Raw genomic sequence first — 17,467 nt, forward strand, 5'->3', positions numbered from 1 at the left:
CAGGCCCAGCCCCGGGCGCTTGGCGCCCCCAGAAGTGCGGGCTTCCCCCACCCCCGGCGGCGACCCCACCTCCCGCCCCCGCTGCGTGCGCGCGTGTGTCCGTCTGTCTGTCTGCTCTCTCGACGTCAGTGGGAATTTCCAGCCAGGAAGTGAGAGAGTGAGCGAGAGAGAAAGAGAGAGAAGTGCACCAGCGAGCCGGGGCAGGAAGAGGAGGTTTCGCCACCGGAGCGGCCCGGCGACGCGCTGACAGCTTCCCCTGCCCTTCCCGTCGGTCCGGCCTCCCGCCGCCGCCGCAGTCCTTGGCCTGCACGCCGCCGCCGGCCCGGCTCCGAGAGCCCAGTGACGCCCAGGCCGGAGCCCCGCGGCCAGGAAGGCGGCACCGCCGCCGCCCGGCCACCGCGCGTCCTGCGCTTCCCTCCGCCGGCGCTGCGGACATGGCGCGGGGCTGACTGGCCCGGCCCGGCCCGGTGAGACCGCGCGCCCTATCCGCACCCGGGCTCGTCCGGGCTTCGGCTCCGGCCGGCCGCTACCTCTTCTGTCCCCAACGCCGCTGGCCAGCGACGCCCGGAGGGGGAGCCCGCAGGCGCAGGGAGGCCGCGCGCGGACCCGCCACCAGGGTAAGCCACACTCGGGCCAGCGGGGGCCGCGCCGGGACGCGTGGCCCCGAGTCCCGCCACCCACCCGCTCCGTGCCCCTCCGGCCCCGCTCGGGCTTCCTCATTCCTGCGCTAACCGCTGGGCTAGACCGTGGGAGGAGGGTGACAGTAGTTGAGAGACACACGGGATGGGAGACCTGGGGAAAAGGCACATCCGGACTTGGCAGGGGCTGGTCGGCCCAAGGGCCGCGGCCTCCCGGGCGGTCACTTGTCTTCACGTCTCCGCCGCTGGGAGCGGGCACCCGACGGAACTCTTGCAAACTTTTTTTAAATCCCCACCCCAGCCCCTGCTTGGGGCAGCGGGAAGGTTCAGGTGCGCTGCGGCGTGGAGAGAGGGGAAGGTGGCTGTGCAGTGCAGAACCAGATTTCACCTAAAGGGGTTCCATGAAATGAAAGCTGAAGTGCTTGTCAGTTCTCTTGACTGGAAAAACCTTTCGCAGCTCCCCAAAATTGAATAGGAATACCTATTCTTCCCTCTCCTGCTTCTCAAAGAACTCCCATTTCTCTCTCTCTCTTTCTCTCCCTCTCTCTCTTACACACACACACACGACATAATGCATTCACCTGCTAGAGGATCTGCACATTGATTTTCAAAAAATGAGGGCCTGATACCGATCCTCCAGGGCCTGGCATAAGAAAGAGAAAATAAATTATCTACGCATAGCACCTTTTAGACACTTGATTACATAAAACTCTTGGAGGCACCATGCATTGTGCATGACCTCTAAAACAAAAATAATGATATCAACAAAGCCTATCCTAAATATGTTTCCTATGGTCTTTAAAAGTAGACATTGATGGATACGTTAGCCCTGATTTATTGATCTGTGCTGAAACTTAAATGGGACATAAGGGTAGAAGATTTGATCACTAGGATTGAAGACATTTTTTGTGCTTTTTGTTAAGTAAAGCTTAACATTACAGCTTATGAAAGAAGCATAGTTCACTTTAAAATGTTGTTATGAAGCTTGTAACTGAGGAAATGGTCTTATTAAAATATTTAATCGCCATGACATCAAAATACTCTTGTACAAACTGATGGTGTTTGGTAAATTCTAAAGTTTAGAGTCAAGATGTTCAATAATTAGCTTTCTAGCAGAATTCCTCAACTGAATATTCTTGAGTAATTTAAACTACATTCAAAAGTTTAAAAGGAAAACGATTTAAGTAAAACCCTTAAGTATGTTGTTTTCCTGATTTTAATATTGTGCTTTCTAGAGATGGATCCTTTGGTGCACTAAAAATTACGTAAATAATTTAAAGCAAAGTACTTTTTTTAACTTATGAAGTTGGGAAGATAGGAAATAATAATATTTGTTTCCTATATTATTTTACATTTGTCACTTAAATGAATTGCTAAAGTGAAAAGAACAGACATAGTGAATGGAACCATGAAATCTGTAAGTTTTCATCCATACTGACCTACCTGCAAGTCTTGAATGCCCTCCCTCTCTTGTTTAGATAAAATGTCTTCCTGGGTTGGAGCCTACTGAACAAACTTGAACACAAAGGAAGGTTCAATATGTGTAGATTTAATGCTGGAACTAAAATCCTACTTGGTGTGAAAAGTAAACCACTCCCAAACCAAAAGACTTTAAAGAAAATAGCATAATCCTACTGGTGAGGATTTTGACCATCTATTGTCTTGGTTTTGAAATTTCAGTTTTACCTTGCATTCTGCAGGTGACAATCATTTTGGGCTGACTAAATGTCCCTGTTTTTCAAACTCAGTAAATACTGGAGTACACATACAAAAATAGTCCTTCCCCTTTGTATGCACTGCTTTGATCTTTGCACTTCCTTTTTTGCTTCTACCTCTTAAACAAGATCATCTGTGGTGACTGAATTGCAATTGGTTAAAGCCCAATTAGCTTGAAATAGGCAGAATTTTAGATTAAGTGATCGTGTTTGTTACTCTTTCCTTGTCTTTGTTCCTTGAAGTAAATTGAAGCTAGTTTGAGACATGAGTGTTTCTGCAGGTTGTTTCTACAACTGATTTTAGATTTCCAGATAATTGATGAAATAAACTAGTACCTTGATAGTGCCTTGATTGCTCTCTGTGGTAGTTAGGAGGTGTAGATAAGAAACTGGCAGTTACATGGATCTCGGACTGTCTCTCAATCAGCAAACCCTTGTTTTTACCTAACTTATGAGAGGTATTCCCCTGTTGAGAAGAGGTGAAAGTTCTGGCTGCTAGGGCCAGGGGAGTGGTTACTTCACAAACTGCAATTAGTTTGAACTTGGGAAAAGAAAGAAAAGTAGTTGGCATTTTAAAACAAGAAGTTAAAATAATTGTACCTGAGTTATCAAGTAGATTGTTGCTGTTTTGTGGTGCTGAGGATTGAACTCAGGGCCTGGTGCATGCTTTAACACTGAGCTCCTATAGTCCTGCTATTTGAATTTTCAATAATTGTGTTCAAATCATTGTCATTTTTGTTTTCAGAATGTATTAGTAGATGTGCTGTTCTGAGCACAGACAAGACTACAATAGGAATATTCTGAAATACAAATGGTTTAACTATTAGAGTTAATACTCAGATATGCTCTTCTAGCCTACAGACTAAATAGGAATCCCACTAGCAGGAATGAATGTAATTTTGCTATGCAAAATTTCTCATTAACTTTTTGTAGGAAGGTTGTCTTATTTGGTTGCTTTGTTGGCTTTTTGTTTACAATATGAATCATGCAAAGTGGTGGGATTGTTAAATTAGAAGAGATTGGAGAGGAGAAAGAAGAACTGGAGTTTTGTTAATGTTCTGCTCCTGCATCTACATTTATACCTGGTCAGGGTAAGTTGATAACTGCTCCTTGGTGACCAGTAAACCACACTGGAGCCATTTACCTGCTTTCTGAGAGTTAATTTTGATTTGTGCTCTTCCACTTCTCAGAAATACTGAACGTACTTGTAGTGTTCTCAGAGGCAAGCAGGTAAATCATTAAAAGCATATGTATCCCTTTGGATAGATTCTGTCACTACTCAAGAGACTTGATGGTTTTAAAGAATTAGAGTCATTTAGCCTCAGGGAGGAACATTTGGATGTTGTAGAATAGCCTCACAAGTCAGTTTGGTCCTTGATTATGTGTGTGTGAAAAGATTAATATTTGAAATCACATAATTGGGTAGAGTTAAAGTTCATATCTTTGTATTATTCCTTAATGAGGACACAATGCTTTACTCATAAATTAAAAAAGAAAGGAAAAAAAAAGTGTAACATTCAATTTATGATGATGAAATTTCTTCATACCTTTGGTCTGTACTGTATTAGAGCGTGTTCCTGAATGTAAGTTAATATATTGTCTTTCAGATTTTCACATGAGCTTGGTAGACTTGGCATTGAAGATCAACCAGTAGTTTAGGTATAAATTATGAAATAATACTCCGTTGCTTCACCACAATGAATTTAAACCCTAACAGTTTTACATAGGAGTATAAGAGAAGATTTGTTAAAGATTATAGAACTCTCAAGAGTAGAGATTATGTATAAAATATTTGTATAGAGTATTAATCATAAATATTATATTTTAAAATTTAAAAAGAAATCCATTATTAAGTCCTTACATTTTATGTAGTAACCAACAGTATATAATGATCAGTAATAGAAGTTTAATCTGCTTTAGTTAATCACCTGTTTTAAAAATTGAAATAATTTCACATACATATATGGAAAAATTCTAATTTTTAAGATTATATATATGTATGTGTATATATATGTATATGGTTCAATTATCCATTACAGATTGGCTTCTTACTTTTCATTCATCTTTCATCATTAGGTCAAAAACCTTATAAATAGCTATTATTCTGACTCATGCTTTTAAGAAGTATCAGTAGATTTAAATCTACCTATAAATCCTATTTCTTTAAACTGTGAAAAAACTTCCAACTTTCAAGAGGAATGTGCATATTCCATATGGGTTATTTTTCTTTTTTTGAGAAGGTGGTGCTGAGGTTTGAACTCAGGGCCTTGCTAGGCAGGCGCTCTATCATCTTAGCCACTCCAGTAGCCCCCATATGGCTTATTCTTTAGAAGAGCCTACAATTATTTTAAAAAAAGAAAGAAAGAAAAATCTGTTTGAAGGAATCAAATCCTATATTTCCAGCTACAAACTACCATATCTATACTGAAACAAAATAGCTGACATTTAGCATTTTACTTGTTGGTACATAGTAAATGATAACTGCTGAATAAATGAAAGGCATTAAATCGCTTTTGTTTTGTTTTTTAAATGAGCATCCCTTTTCTATGGGGAACAAAAATTACACTATTTTGCCCTGCCTTCTGCTAAGAAAGAAGGCAAAAGCACAGTTTTTGCTTCTTAAATATTATTATCTAAAGTGCACTTACAGGTTACTAGAACAAGTAAATTATTAAAAAGTACCTACTGCCTTCTACAATGGAAGCGTTTCATTCCCAAACAGAATTTTATGAACTGGAGAAGTGCCTTTTTAGTTTCAAAGTTTTGGAGCACTTGTCAAGCAAGACAATAAAGTAATTGAAATGATGCTTGTACACATGAAAATGTGACTTCTTAGCAAAGTTAGAATTTCACTAAACTCCATTGAGACTGTGATTTCAGTGCCAGTACTGCTTCCAAACAAGGAAGCAATGCTACCAGACCTACTTTCTAATCCAAGGATTGTTAACACATATTTAAATTCATGGACCAAAAACTAAAACCAAAATATGCTATGGCTTCCAGAAGTAAATACTTGTCACCCATAAATCTGTGACTGTTGAAAGTTTCTGAAACCTCAGGAACAAGCAGGCAGTTAATTTCCACTTCATATTTTAATGATTTTTCAACAATAAAATCTGGGCTTCATCATGGCAAGGTTTGTTCCTTACTTCTCAGTTATAGCATTTTAAGAAAATTGACCTTGAAACTATATGTAACCATTTATTCTTTGTGTACATATTTATGAAATGAAATATACCATCCATGTAATAAAAGGATAAAATGCCAACATTCCCCACCTGCTGTTGATGTGACTACAGGGAGCCCAGAGACAGTCTGTGGGAAGACAAAACCACCTTACTGAGTGCTGCTCACTTTTGTCTCCTCTGCTTTGACACTCACTTAATTTCTTGCTTTGACCCTGACCTTTCTTCATGTCACTCACAAACATACATTCAAGTTTTAAAAATTAATTTAAAAATTAGTATGCATGCATACTCATATAAAATTTTTTGTTTTTAACCAAAAAACTAAGAAATGAAATATTTACAAATATAATCTTTGCATTGCAAAAGTGTCATTGCTGAAAAGTACTCAAGGTGAATAGCAGTGGTATTTGTCAGCTAAAATAATAGAATAATCTGAGCACTCTGCCTGTGGCTTCCCTGTGATTTGGGTACCAGAAAATGACAAATTTTACGGTGTTGCATGATATGATCCAATCAGTTTGCAGTTTTGGGGCATAAATAAAACAAACAAAGCCATACTTTTATCTTAATCCTTACTATACTAGCCAAAATGCATAGAAAATGCATATGTTTTGTACGGGACTTAGCAAAACCTTTGGAGATGTGAATCTTTTTGATAAATGAGGCTTCTTAAAGTTTTTGAGATATATTTACTTTTTGTAAACATGAACTAAAGAACTAACAGGACCTGCATCAAGTTGAGCACATTTCTAGAGAGAAAGTTCAACATTTAAAGAAATAGTCTGAGTGTTTCAGTTTTATTTTTTAAAATAGCAAAATAAAATTTTAAATTACTACTTTTATTATGTGTCCTTTGACTTGAATGAGACATATTATACCACAATTCAGTATCAGGACATAGTTAGCCTTTATTTCTCCCAGATAGCAATTCTAACACATCTCAAGCATGTAAAGTAGGAAAATTAAAGGTGATGACAAACTCCCTAATCAGTCTACATATTTATTGGATCTCTGCCCAAGCCTGTAATTCATTTAAATGGTAGAAATAAATTGTTCTAGAAAATATGCCTTCCAAGAAAAAATTTTAGGAATGAAAACAATGACTATTTTTGGGTTGTTTTAACACAAAGCCCTAAGTTGTGTTTTATTGGTATTTGAAAATTTTCTTTGGCTATCACTTCTTAAGCATAGGTTAACACCATTTATTGGTGTCTGACCATTAAGACTTTATTTATAAATTTCAGTGTCTTTGTCTTTTAAGGGGGGTATGGAATAGTGATGAGGGCAAAGGGGAAGAAATCCTAACAATTTAACAGCATTCTTTACAAGTTAAAGTGGTAAAACAGTTTTATGATTTAGAAAATTAAAATGAAGATGATATGGGAGGATGGAAGAAATATGGATGACCATTCATATAGAGAAAATTTGAAGTAGAAAGGATGAAACATAAAAAAAGTTAAGAATAAAAATTTAGTCAAAATTGATTTTGTTTTTCTGGATATTCAGGAAGATGTTTAAGGGAATGTATTAAACCATTTATTTATTTAAAATCAAAACTAAAAACAAATACAGATTCTAGGAAGTAAACAGATTTTTTAAAAATGCACTCAAACTAATCACTTCAAACCAACCAGAAAGCCTTAGAAAAGATGTTTTGGAGAAAGTGAGTTAAAATGAAACAAAAATATAGCCAGATCCATGCCCTATTCATTTCATTCATTCATTTATTATGCTGCTAATACAGATTAAGGTATATATAAGTGTTAGGTCTTTGTGTGTATGTGTGTGTGTGTATTATTAAACCTAAGAGTCTTGAAAGATTTGATCAAAACAAAAGACAAAGAAAGCATAAATAAATGTTTAAGGGGAGAGTCCTCTGTACAGTTAAGTGGTGGATAGAAAAATAAAATAATTTAGAAAATGAATCAGAGAAAAGGATAAATTACATTTCTCATAGTTGAGAAGAGGAGAGAGAGTTCATAATGAAATGAGTGAGAGTGGTTGCCCCTGAATACAGTTTTCTGCCATTTCATGGCAGATTATCCTGTTTTTGGTAACTTGAAAGCCATGGGGCTGGGGTTGGGGGTGTGGCTCAGTAGCAGAGCTCTCGCCTGGCATGCATAAGACCCTGGGTTTGATCGCCAGCACTGCACATAAAGAAAAGCAGAGAGGGAGGGAGGGAGGGAAAGGAAACAATGGATATTTTCCCCATGTTCTAAAAGCATGTTAGAAGTTCATTGTGGTTAAGTACAACTGAGAAATTAATATCAAAACCTCAGTCATTGACAGTTAGATGCATTTTCTTGCTTTCATGCCATGTTACAGTATTCATTTGACATAATAACTTTATAGTTAAAACTGCGTTTTACCCAGTTTCCCACTGAAGACATTTAACTAAATTTAACAAGCACACAGAACCTTTTAAATATTTCCTGAAACATTACATTATCAGTCATTTACCCTGCAGTTATAGTTCCTTTTTTATGAGGGATGGGGAAAGTATGCTGTTTCTCTTAGAAAGTCTACTGTAATAGCTAAGTAGGAGGGAGTCTAAGTTGTTCAGAAAGGTAGTTTAACCTTGTGTTGAAATAGATGGATAATTTTATTTGTGCTTCATTTACCAAATATCTGTTAAACTGAAGAAGTCCAGCCATTCAAAGCAAGCCACAGAAAACAATTTTAGGCTCTTCACATTGTTGTCTCCATTAGTGTGCCATTATCACATTTCTGGTCTTCCTTTCCTCTACCTGTCACCCCAGCACATTAGCAAAGGCAGGTGTTAGTGTCTGTCCGTTTAGGAGGCTTCCTCTACCAACAATCTTGGTGTTCTTCCTGCTTCATACTTTTTCCTTCAGTCAGTCACCAAATTCTATCAGGTCATCCTCCTCAGCTTCAGAATCCATCCCTACCTTAATGAGTTTCACACTATTATTTTTGCCTTCTTTCCTAATTCATTGTCTCCTGCTTCTGTCCATCTTTCTTTCCAGAGTAATGGTTAACTTTGTGAAGTGAAAGACTAACCATGACATTCTCTTTAGTTTCTGAAGTGAATCTCAGTGGTCCTCACAATCTGATCCCTGCACACCTCACCTTCCATCCCTACTCCTCACCCATCCCCTATTCTCAGATCATGATGTTCAACTGTCAATTCCTTATCTGCAACATTTGCTGACTTTGAATGCTTTTGCATATGCCTTCCCTAGTGAGGAGTTCTTTTGCTTCTCAGCCATCCTGCTAACACTCAGTCTTCTGCCCTTGTTCAAGTGTCACCATTGCTTCCATCCTCCTTTTTCTGCTTGTAGACCTCTTCATAAGGAGTTTGGTTGCCTCATTCTGTGTTCTCTTGACTTATATGGTCTAAGAAACATCTTGAGGACAAGGGCTTAGTTTACTTGCTCTTTATTTACACAGCACTCAGTATGCTTGCTGAATGAATAAGTAAACAAAATAGTAAGAAACCTTGCTACTGATTAAGATGCATGGCCCTGGGCAAGTTACTTAACTTCTCTCTTATTTTCTTTCTTTAAAATAGTGAGAGGGTAAGACTAATTAAGTACCTACCTTAAAATAATTTGTTTCTTTCATATACTTGCATTAATTGGAAGACTTCAGATTTTCTTGCCATAGTGAGATAGGTCAACTAAAGGAAAATTGCATGAGCAGGTACAAAGCCAGTTCTTGATTATCTATATGATATGAAAAAGTGTCTATTTTATGGATAATAAATTATTTTTTAGTCCCAGTTTCTTTTTGACATACAAATGTTTCTGGGGCTCATCTTTTCATTATTACTATTCTCTCATGTTTATTTTGCTCTAAAGAAATTGACAGGAAATTTGAGAAACTGAACACAAAATTCAATATTTGATTCAAATTTGGAAGAGGAAGAAGGAAAATTGCTAGTAATATGAGCTGAATCTTCACCTATCACAGAAGGAACAATATAGTGGATAGTATTGATAAATCAAGAAAAGAGATATGAGAATATTACTATAGCTATGACTAGAACCACCAGGTAGACCAAGAGGAGAAGATTCTGAGTGTTGAAGTTCGTTTTTTTCAGAGGCAGGATTGGAGGTGTGGAGGGTAAGGTAGGGGAACTTTTACTTGTTTATATAGGCCCTTTTATCTCTGAAGTAATAATTTTTAAATTATTTTTCTTCCTCCTCCAGCTTTATTATAGTACAGTTGATAAATAAAATAGAATAAAATAGCATATATTTATGGTGTACAAGGTAATACTTATACACACATATGAAATGATTATATCAAGCTGATAAGCATAAGTAGAATTTTAGTTTTTTAAAAACAGTATTTAATTTGAATATATGTCAAGTTCTTTTTGTATGCTAGGAACAGTTCTGAATACTGGGAATATAATACTGAGCAAGATAGAAATCCAGAACTTCACAGAGCTTAGATTATGTAATTTTCTCAAGTTTTTAAAATTTCCTTTTTATATTAGCTTCTTTTAAGGTGAAGAATGACATAACTAAAAGAAGGCATAGATCATAAAGGTAAAGCTTTAATAATTTGTTTGAATGTACTCACGCTTAACATAAGTAATAGTTGAGAAAGGGAGCATTGTCAGTCCCTCCAAAGCTCCTGCTGCCCCTTTTCAGACCGAATCCCTACCTACCACTGTCATCCATTAAGGATGCTTGGATTATCTGGATGTCAATTCCATGACTCCTGTTTATCCACATAAGACAATCGAGAGTTGACTGAATTAATTTATTACTCTAAGATGGTAGATAATAATGAGCTTCACACAAGTGAGAACTCTCATGTATGTTCAGATTTTCCCCATTAAACAAAATGCTTTGCCTGATATATTAATAAAACTATAAAATTGCATTTTCACATTACTTTATCGTTTACAAAGTTAAGCGCAAATATGTTTTTGTTTTTTTTTTAGTTCCAGTAAATAGGCTCATTGAAGATGAAGGATTCAATCTCATTTTATCATATTTGAGAGGGTGTAATCTACTTCTTCATTTCTGGCCACTTTACACCTGAACATTTGTGTATATCACAGGCTTATCTATATGAATGCTCTGTGGAAAGGGCATCATAACTATATTCAAGGACTAAAAGATTCCTGTAGAATGCCTGATTTTGATGTTTAGAAATCTTTTATTTTTGTCTATGTACCTAGGTCTTGGCTGTGATTGTTTCTTCAAAGGAACCCTTCCTCCCTACAGAATGACTGTAGCCATGTGCGTAGACCCAAACCTTGCTGGTTCATATGATAAATTCTTTTCTTTCAAAATGTAAAGGACAAGGAACTGGTGATGTATCTCAGTGGTGAGAGTTTGTCTTGTATGCACAAGACTCTAGGTTGAATGTCCAGCACCACGAACAAAAACAATACAAAACAAAACACCATAAGGGATATATATTTTAGGGATTTTTGAGGATTAATAAAGTCAAAATCCAAAATAAGTCATATTCATATTCAATAAAACTGGATTAGTTTCTCCATGTTTGAACCAAAGACTATTAATTTCTAATTCATAATCCATGATGTCTACTTCTTCCTTAATCTGAACATGTAAATTCTCCAAAATAGTACTCAAGGCAAAGACCAGACAGCAACCTTAAATCCTGTTATACTATGTTTTTAAGGAAGAAGAAATCTGTAGCATTAGAAATGTAGGAGCAAGAGATCCAAAGTCCATTTGGTAAAATCCCCTTTTACTGACACCTTGAAAGCCTTTAATTTCAAATCAAAGCCTTCATTGGTTTTTAAAGAGGAAATACAAGGCAGGACTATCTCAGTAGTGGCTTTATGAAACATGAGTTTTTATCTAATTTACTATTTTCCTTAGAAAACCTCTATAGATCTTCAAATTTATTCACAGCAGCATTTGTCCTAATATAGTATCAATAAAAACAAACTTTACTTAGAATGAAATCTGCCATTTGATATAAATGGCACTTAATTACAATAAGATTGAGAAGTGTCCAAAACATCTTTTTGATCTATGAGTGTTAATCAGCTGTGATTAAGAAAACAACCATAGGCAAAGATTTGTTTCTTGTGGAACACTTTGGAATGTGCTCTAACCACTTCACTAAGAAATTCCCTGTCCCCCTTGGTTCTAGTGAACATGATACAGCAAGAATTTAGATATTTCTTCAGACAGGGATGAGGTTAGGATTATTATGTTTTATTGATTCCAAGAAGTACCCTCCCCACTTGATTTAATTATGTATATTTGAGGATTTTATCGATATTGTTCTATTACTAGTTTCTGATTTAATCTCACTATGTTTAGGTAACATACTATACTAGTGAACTTTCCATCTCTGTAACTTCCAAAGAGAAAAGGTCCAGTTTGTGGTTTTGAAGGTTCCAGTCCATGGTCATGTGGTTCATTACTTTGGGCCTCTGACAAGGCACTATGTCATGATGAGCGCACATGGCAAAGCAGAACCATTTGCCTCATCAGCCAGAAAGCAAAGGAGAAGAGAAAACAGGTTGGAGTCCCATAATCTTCTTCCAGGACTCACCACCGATGACTTATACCTCCCCACCTCTGCCCCAGTAGACCCCAGCTTCCAAGGGTTCCACAGCCCTCCAGTAGCACCACCTTGGGTACCAGGCCTTTAATATATGAACATTTAGGGGACATTTATTCAAAAAAACACACTCTGCATGCTTTCCCTGAAGTTTATTGCAACTCATTTTATGATCCAGCATATGGTCTATCTTTGGAGTGCTCCATGTGCACTTGAAAAGAATGAATGGGCATTCTGCAGACATGGGGTGAAGTGTTCTACACATGCACTTAAGTTCATTTGATTGATGGTATTTTTCCCAAATCTTCTATAGCATTACTTCTGTGATTTGAAAAAATACAGGTGTTGAAAGTTAATGGCCAATGTGATGATCTGAAGAGGTGGGACATTTTAAAGAGATGATTATGTCAATGGTACTCCTCCAGTGAATGGAATGTTAAGAGGGCTTGATAGAGGGAGCTCATTCCCCACTCTTCCTTCTTCCACCATGCAAGGGCACAGTCAGTGTTGCTCACGTCTGGAAGATGCAGCTCTCACCAGACACCAAATTCTGCTGCCTTGATCTTGAGCTGCCAGCCTCCAGAACTGTGAGAAATAAATTTTTGCTCTTTACAAATTAACAAGTCCCAACTGTTCTGTTAATAGTACAACACATAGGTTAAGACACTTGCTTATGTTCTGTTGATTTGCTTTTATCAATTACTGAAAGAGGAGTATTGAAAACCTTCCCTATACTTGTGTATTTGTCTGTTCCTTCTGCCTCTTTTTGGCTCATGTATTTTCGTGTGCTATTAATAGGTGTATGCACATTATGTTCATTATTTTGTCTCTTTTATTCTTATATCATGTTCCTCCTTGTCCCTGATAATATTTCTTCTCCTAAAGTTACTTTATCTGATATTATAAAATAGCCCACTTTTCTATATTTAGTACTTTTGTGGTATGACAGCACAGCTTTCCAGCCTTATACTTTTAAGCTATCTGTGTCTCCAATTATTAAAGTATAATTCTTTTGAAATACATTTTCTTAGATCTTGCTTTTTTGTTCAGTTTGACCATTTCTACTTTCTACAGGTGAATTTAGTCCATTTCCATTTAATACAATTATTTATATATTGGTTTAAATGTCCCATCTTGACAATTGTTACCTGTTTCTGCCATCTCTTTATTCATTTTTCCTTTTTTATTGACACTCTTTTAGTAAAATACCTGCAGTTTTTAGATTTCATTGTATCTCCTTGATTGGTTATTTTCTAAACTGGTTGCTGTAGAGATTACCGTGTACATCCCAAGTCTGCAGTGAGTCACTATTATAATTTTTACATGTAAGGCAAAAATTTGACAGTGGTGTACTTCCATTTGTTTTCTTCCCTTCCACTATGTGAGTACTGTTATACATTTTACTTCTGCATTTGTTGTAAACTCCAAAATATATTGCATTGTTTCATTTTGAGCAGCCCATTATCTGTTTTAAAAACTAAGGAACAAGAAATCAACTTTATGCTTACCTATCTTTTTATCATTTTTAGTGTTTTTCATTCTTTCATGTAGGTTCAAGTCTTAATCTGGTATATCATGTCTCTTCAACGTGAAGAACCTTCTATCTTTTAGTTGCTGGTGGTGAGTTCTCTCAGCTCTTGTTTGTTTGAAAATGTTGATTTCACTTTTATTTTTAAAGAATGTATTTACTGAATACAGTATTTCAGGCTGATCTTTCTTTTTTTTTTTTTTTTCAGTACTTTAAAGTTGCACTTACATTGTCTTCTGGCTTGCATTGTTTCTGATAAGTCAGCCATCCTGCTTATTATTGTTCCTCTGTGTATAGCATGTCCTTTCAAATTCCTTGATAGATTTTGGAATTTTTAAATTTAGCATTACTTTTTAATAGTTTGACTGCAGTTGTCTAATATTATTTTATTTGTCTTTATCCAACATGGGGACATTTGAGATTTTTGGATATATGGGATGATTTCTTTAAATCAACTTTGGAAAATTCTTGAATCTTTTTCTCATTTTTCTGGGACTTTAAATTTATAGATATGTAAACTTCTTGAGATTGTTACACAGATCACTGAAGTTCTTTTCTACCTTTTCTCTGTGCTTCAGTTTGGATAGTTTTTATTGGCCTTTCTTCTAGTTTATTGAACCTTTTTTCTTATGTACTGATAAGCCCATCTAGTGACATTTCATTTCAGTTCTAGAATTGCCATGTAGTTCTTTCCTTTTTAAAGTTTGCATTTCACTGCTGAGACTACCCATCTGTTCACTCATAGTGTCCATTTTTTCCTCTACATTATTAAACATATCGCTATTAGTTATTTAAAGTCATTTATTGCTGAATCCATCATTTGTGTCATTTTCTTTCCTTCTGGTTTATATGTTCCTGCTTTTTTATAGGCTTCATCACTTTTATTGTACATTGTGATATATTGTAGAGAGTTTGCATTTTTGTCTTCCTTTTCATAATTTGTATTTTGTTGTAATAGGCAGTAAATTACTTTTGTTTTATCTGATTTTAATAAGGTGGGCTTGTAGTAACCTTATTTTAGGGTGTGTTCCTAACTCCTGTTGAATGATCTTTCTGAGGTCATTACTGATTGCTCAGTGGATGAGTCAACTTCAGTGCCTCTCAGCACTGTATGAGCACTCATCTCTCCATTCATCTCTTGTATCCCCAGCATCTGCTTCCTAATAGGCCTTTCAGGGTTTCTTCAACACTAGTACAGCTTAATATTTGACCAAGGACCAGAGGTGACCTCTATGCAGATTTCTGAGGCTTTTGCTCCTTGTGTAAATAGTTTCTTTCTGATTGCCAGGTGAGATTGTTACACTGAGTTTGGGCTCTACTTCCTTGTATCACGGTTTAGAAAGTGCCCTCAGTTAAAAAGTGAGGGTGAACTTGGAGCTTACCTCAAGTATACACCTGTCTTATCAGTTGTTCAGTGTCCTCAACTATGGAAGTTTTGTGAATAATTTCACAGCTAAATATAGCAAAGAGGCAAGTTCAAGTAACTGTTAATTTGTCATGACTGGAATCAGGAGTCTGTATTTTTACAAAATTGATTTTTGCAATATTTCTTACAACTAATACAATATTAATTAGCTGGCTGCCAGGGGCTCACACCTGTAATCCTAGATCCTCAGGAGGGAGAGATCAGGAGGATCGAAGTTTGAAGCCAACCCGGACAAACAGTTTATGAGACCCTATCTGAAAAAAATCTATCACAAAAAAGAACTGGCGGAGTGGCTCAAGGTGAAGGCCTTGAGTTCAAGCCCCAGTACTGAAAAAAAAAAAATTGAAGTACTTAGTGTGTATCAATTTGGAAATACCAAAATGTTAAACTCCCATTTCTGCTTTTTAGGCATTTATATTCATTTAAGAAGTTTACAAACATATACGTAAAGTTAAGTTGCATTAAAGCTGTATTTTGTCAAGTGTAAAATCACTAGGACATATGCATGTTAGAGACCTTATGTGGGCTACAGGGCTATGAATTACAAGGGAAAATACAGGGTTTTATGTAGAGGTTAAGTTTAAGTAGAACTTTGAAGAGTGGGTAATACTTAGGTTGGAAAGATAGCATTTGGGGATGTAGGGTATACTGTGAACAAATGCACAAAATAGAAATGAACAAGACTTTTTTGAATGACCAGTCTGCCTGTAGTTAAGGGTTTGGGTTGCAGTTTGTCAATAGATATTGTTTATGCAATATAAACATATAATTTAATATAGTATAATATGATTTAATATATAATATACTGGACTTTATCTTGTAAGTAATATGGTGATGATGTGAAAGACACTTAGGGGATAGAAACACTGTCCTGAGGAAGAACAGTAGGGAGGCTGTTGTCATTCAGGGTTTGGTTATTGATGGGATATGTTTGTGAATGATATATTGGCAGAAATGAGAAAGTCAAGAATGAATGCAGCAATGATAAGTAGAGATTAAAGAGTTGGAGGGACTGAAGGCATCATTAACTTGTTTATAATAGTATCATTACTTAAAGTAACAGTGAGTTACTAATATTTGCACTTTGAAAGTTTTTGACAGTTCTAATTTTTTTTTATGGTACTGGGGTTTGAACTCAGGGCCTCATGCTTGCCAGTCAGGTGCTCTTCCCACCTTAACCACTCTGCCAGCCTCTGGCATTTCTAATTTTGTGCATCCACCAGTGTTTTTGGCTAGCGCACTTATTTTCTTTGGTTCAGTTGGGAATTCAGTAAACCAATAGAGTAAAAGTGAATGCAAAGAGGGCTCTGACTAGGAGTGTAATTACTGTACTGAATTACTAGGATAACTAACCTCTGCCCTACATACCCTCCACTTCCCATGACACTTACCAGGTTGCATTGTTTTTCCCAATTTGCCATCTTCATACTAAACTGTAGGATTAGTTAGCTTTTGATGCATTAAAAAAAATCACCACAAAGCAAACTGAAACCCAAACATGCATTATTTCTTCGAAGCTGCTGGTGGTGTATGGTGATCTGTCTGGGCTGGCTTGCTGATGTGTGAAGTCTTTGAGCTACTTAATAAAAGACTCTTTGGCCAGGAGAGCCTCAGTTAGCTCTGCCCTCTCTGCTCCACATGGCCTCTCTTTCTCCAGTGGACTGGCTAGGCCTGTTTGCAAGGTAGCAGTGTTCCTGGTGAGAAATTGTCATTGTGAGGCCTTTTGAAACCTGTGTTCATTACTCACACTTATACCTCATTCTGTTGGTCAAAGCTGATCGCAATCCTGCCAAGATTCACGGCATGATGAAATAGACTTTTTACCCTTTGGTTGGATGGACTATAAAAAATTTGTGGCCATTGTTTTCAACTATTGTACCTCAACTATTAGGTCTGTGAGTATAGAGACTATACCACTCTTGTGCACTTTTGTGTCTTTAGAAACTGACACATTGTAAGTATAACTAGGTTCTAGTGAATGACTAATAGATACAGGAAGGAAAAGATTCAGGTACCTATGGCACAGGGCGTGAACACACATGCACTATGGCAGCCACCCCCTCCTGGCAGCTGCTGTGGAGGCAGCACAAATATAGTTTGGTTCTAAATGTGTACATGCCTTTGCCATATCATTAGTGAGTATGGTTTTTTGCTGAAAGAATCTCTGTATTTTCTTTCTATCCTTTGAAACTTACCAACAGAAATATTTTTTAAAAACTAATTCTTTGAATTAACATTGTTTGGTATTTTTACTTTCACATTTGGATTACCTTATAAATTACTCAGTTGAATTTCATGGGCTGTCAGGGTCCTATTCTGCTTTTCCAACTACACTACTTTAAGGAAGCATAATGGGTCCACCCCATGGTTGGTGAATGCAGAGCCAATATGCACCACCAAGAGATGGAAGCGTGAAAGAGGTTTATTACTTGCTGCAAGTAAGGGAG

The 17,467-nt window shown here is 37.0% G+C and overlaps 1 protein-coding gene across 2 annotated transcripts in view; it reads left to right on the forward strand.

The window, feature by feature from the left end:
• The first annotated feature begins 397 nt into the window (after positions 1–397).
• The window catches only part of Nfkb1 (nuclear factor kappa B subunit 1), a 118,534-nt gene continuing 101,464 nt past the window's right edge, over positions 398–17,467 (forward strand). For both annotated transcript variants that reach the window (XM_074041446.1, XM_074041448.1), the window contains exon 1: positions 398–617. The gene's annotated coding sequence lies outside the window, so the exon portion shown is untranslated. The remainder of the gene's footprint in view (positions 618–17,467) is intronic.

This window comes from Castor canadensis, chromosome 9 (assembly GCF_047511655.1).
Source record: "Castor canadensis chromosome 9, mCasCan1.hap1v2, whole genome shotgun sequence".
NCBI classification, from domain to species: domain Eukaryota; kingdom Metazoa; phylum Chordata; class Mammalia; order Rodentia; family Castoridae; genus Castor; species Castor canadensis.